Below are 4,362 nucleotides of genomic sequence, written 5' to 3'. Positions count from 1 at the left end.
CAAGCCCTGCTCCCAGGTGAGCTGGCGAGCATCGGGAGCTGCGTCTTCACACGGCTTATTTTTAGAGGCAGGAAGGATGTGGAGAAGGAGCGGCAAATGCTTCTGTTACCTAGAGACAGTTGGGGATTGTCCCTAAATAAAGAGGCCGTCCTGCAAGCCCCCAGGGGCCAAAGGTTTTCCAAATGACGTGTTTACTAGGACAGCACTGCAGAGGCTTAGAATAATGGTAATAATAAAACCCAAAGCAACTACGAAACCGAATTTAACAGCTCCAGCCATGCAGCTCAAGAGCAGGGACGGCTGGCAGCACGAGTTAAATGGCCTGACACGGCCAACAAGCACGACGTCTCCAGCTCATCAGAGGTCTCACAAGGCGCACCCAGGACACGTGTGGTGCTGTGCCTTGGAGGTGGATGGACACGGCAAAGTCCATGTGCAGTGCACCAGGACACGGAGCCCAGCACGGGGGTTGTGGAGCACGCGCTTCCAAGACCTAGGGCTGCATTTAAGATCATAACCTCTGAGGAAATCCCAGCACAAAGGGTGAGGAGCTTGCTTGGGCTTTTACAGGCTTTGAAGCCTGGCAGCCAGGCGGGCTTTGTTCCATTTTGTTCCATTTTCCCCACTTTGTTCCATTTTCACCCGCGGACAAGCCCACGATTGCTACCTCGTGTCTGGCGGGAGCAAAGGGACCTGCAGGATGTGGCTGCTCACGGATTGTGGCTGCCACCGGGGGAAAATGAATAAGTCAGTGTCCTCCGGATGCGGCCGGAGGCAGGCTCCGGAGACGGCGATGCTATCCATGGCCTGGATAAAGGGAACGGGTCAGGGCAGGACAGGGTCTCTGAGTGCCGATAGCAACCGGGGGAGGAGGTGAGAGCAGCCAGCACCGCTCGCTGCCGTGGGCAGCTGTTCGCTTAATCCCCATCTCTGTCCACATCTCCAAACATCTCCAGGCGAGAGCGAGGCTGGGGAAGCAGCAGCGCCTCCCAGAACTGCAGCCCGGGCTCAGTTTTGTCTTCGCTCCCTCTCCCGCGTGGTGCTTTGACTAGTGGCTAAGTCCTCAGTGCTCCCCATTTGACTATTCACCTCCGTCATCTGTTCACGAGGCGGCCGCGGGTTTATCGGGCCCGAGATCTGGCCTGAAGCCGTCAGTCACCACCTTGTCTGAGCGGCGTTTCCTTCAGCCTGCTGGGAGGCACGTAACGGGCTGAGGCGGCTACGAGGCTGGTCCCAAACCTCGGGAGGAATCGTTCATCCACCCGTTCCTGTTAAACCACGGCTGCCCGCGGGGCACTGTAATATTGCAAAAAATTTCTGAGTGTGCACAGCGGCGTTTGGGAATTGGAGGCTCTGGTAAAGTCGCTTTTCTTGGCTCTTCTTCCCTCCGAGCCTGCTGTAGGGCCCTCAGCTCCCTGTAGGCTTCCTCCTACTGTCTAAAACATGTTTTTATTAGTAATCTTTGTGTTTTTAGCAAGCTGCTGTTCAAAAGCAATTTTGGCTGGCCTAAATGTGTGGCAGTTCGTTGTTTTTTTTTTTTTTTTAACTTGTCAGAATTTGGGATTTTCTGTGCTTTATCTGTGGCCATGACAGACTTCTTGAAGGATGTCTTTTTACTTCTCGATGTCGTCCTTGCTGAGCTGTTTGACTGTGCCATATTTGGAGATTTTTGTTGGTTAGCATATTTTGACTGACGGCATATTTAAAGCTTTAAACACAGGGACTCTGTGTCACTCGTGAGCACTTTGTCCCCTCCTCAGCTGCTTTCAAATTCTTAATTACTTTTCTGAAGTTTGCCCTTGTTCCCTTTTGAAGAAGGGTGCACTCCTCTCTCTTTTTGAAGTTACATCGCACTGCAATGTACTTTTTTTCTTGCTTTTTCCTCCCTGCAGTAATGAATTTGAGCACATTGCGTTCCCTACGCCAGTTACCGTTCGCTCTTCCATTTCAGCCTCTCCCCCCCGTGCACTCCTCATGACTAACTCAGGACTTCATCCTCCACTTGGCTCCTCTGAGTGGTCGTTCTAAGAACTGTTGATGGCTAAAAATACAGTCTTTGCATCATTCTTTGACATGGGGGTAATATCTCCCGTTATTATTATGTTTTCTCCCCCGACAACCTCTCCAACTCCTCCAACTGTATTTCATTTCACCATCCTAATCAGGTGGTCAATAGCGTGTGCTTGGTATTACTTAGACACATATCAATGCTTGGAGGCTCTCTGCTAGCTTAAACAAAATCCCAGATTACTTTTATCTTTTTTTCTTTATTTTTTTTTCTGGAACCCGGGCAAATGGTGTCCTGGTAGCCTGAACCATTTTCTGTGGTTTCGTGCCTTGAGCTGCTGTTTTTGCAATCTCCTGAAACATGTCAAGATCTTACATTGACTTTTTTTTTTTTTTTTTTTGATGTTGTTGGTTTTTAAAAATAGAATTCACATGTTCGATGTCTAGCCCTGGGCTTTCCTGTATGAAACTGTCTTCCTCCAACCAGCCCCTATTTCGGTTTGCTGAATCTCCTTTTGTTACTGAAAATAAAACTCCCATCACCTTGGGGAAGGGCAAAGAGACTTGCCAGCTGTATGCCCTCTCCTCACCTTTGGCAACAGCAAGAAGCATTTTATGACCCTTACTGGTTGAGATCAGCTTACTGTGTATGAAGACATTCACTCTATATACCCGTACACATTCTTGCCAGGTTGATAGGTATGGAAATCATTCCCTCACTTCCTTGGTCTCTATTTACTTAATTTGCCACTTTTCACTTCTTGACGACCAAGGCCTGCTGAAGCAGCAGGCTGCACACTGCATCAGATAATTCAGCGATTTCATATCTGAATTGCTTCAGCGTTCTTGAGCAAGCACCGTTGCAATTAGTGTTTGTCACGGAGCCTCCTGCACCTTCCCCACACCTCCGCAGTGACCACAGACACAAGGAACACATTTCACATCGAGGGTAGCTTTGAACGTGGCAGTGATGGGACACGAGACAGGGCACCAATGTCTGAAGATGCTCTGGAGTGCCGCCTTTGTTGTCGCAATATATCTGTGACCTCTTCCATGAGCAACTTGAAGTTCCCAGACACTTTACATCCTTCCTTTCGGTGCGTCTCTGTCACTTTGCTGGTGCAGAAAGCTGGTGAGGTGCAACCCTCTGTTCCCCTTGTGTCTCTCCTAGGATGCTCCAAGCCTTCCTCTGAGCTACCCGTGTGCTTGGTTGAGGAAACGTTTGTTGTCTCCTGTCTCTCTGGCATTTACAGGCTCGTCCATCACACGTATGAGCAGCTGTGTGCTATCTCACGTGGGAAGAAATACCCATGCAGAGGAGGTGTGCTTAGTGTGTGCGCATAGAGGCGTTGGAGCAAGGAGCACAGAGCTGACCGGGGTCTGTTCATTGTGGGTACCGGATCCGGCCCCATCCGCAGCCTGAGGGGAAGGTATCTTGTGATCCCGTGCTTTGTTTCCTTAAGGGTACTTGCAAAACCCTGCAGAGTCATCCAGCATGGAAACATATTCAGTATTGTATTCACCACAAATGCTCATCTTGAGACTTTTGTGTGGATTTGTTTGGATTTTGAGAGCATCTGTGTGTAAATGAAGGGTTTTTACCTATTATCTTCCTACAATACCCTCATTCTTATTTATTTTTAAACAAAACAAAACAAAAAATTCTGAGACTTTTGGAGGTATAGCATTACCTACATTTTCTCTCTGCTTAAAGAAAAAAGCTATCTCGAGTAGTGTTTGCTGCAGACAGCAGGGCACTTCCAGCTCTGTTCTGGTTCCAGGTGAACGTTCCCTTATCCCCTGCAAACAGCTACCAGCTGACCTAGCGTTCACCTTGCTGCATGCGCCCTTCCTTTTGTTACAAAGGCGATCTTTTCGAGTTCCCCCTCCAGATTTCCTGTCCCTTTAATGGCAATAAACTGCCCGCTGTAAACTCCACCTTACTCCTGTCCACCTTCCAAATCTATTTTCTATTTATGCTAATATGACAATTACTGACAACATATTGTCCTGTGTACTAAATTCCATCCTAAACTCAATGAAGATCTCTCTAATAGTCTGCCTTTCTCTAGTGAAGCTGCTATTACGTGTGACAATAAAGCTCTCAGAATTAGGCTTCTCATTGTGGCCCTCTTTATCCATCCCGTGTGCGCTCCACGGTGTTCTGCAGCCTGCGGCTCAGCAGGGTAAAGCCCAATATTTTCCTTCCCTTCCTTTCTGTGCTGTTCTCAGCTTTACCACCTCTGGACTGCCAACCTCATCTCGTGCACCATGCTGGACGTTTGGCTGGATCCATGGTGTCAGGGCATGGCCCATGAACTTTGCAGGGATGGACTGACTTCTAGAAGTGACTCT

Source organism: Aythya ferina (genome assembly GCF_964211825.1).
Source record: "Aythya ferina genome assembly, chromosome: 7".
NCBI classification, from domain to species: Eukaryota; Metazoa; Chordata; class Aves; order Anseriformes; family Anatidae; genus Aythya; species Aythya ferina.
Note: the sequence above shows the minus strand (reverse complement) of the source record.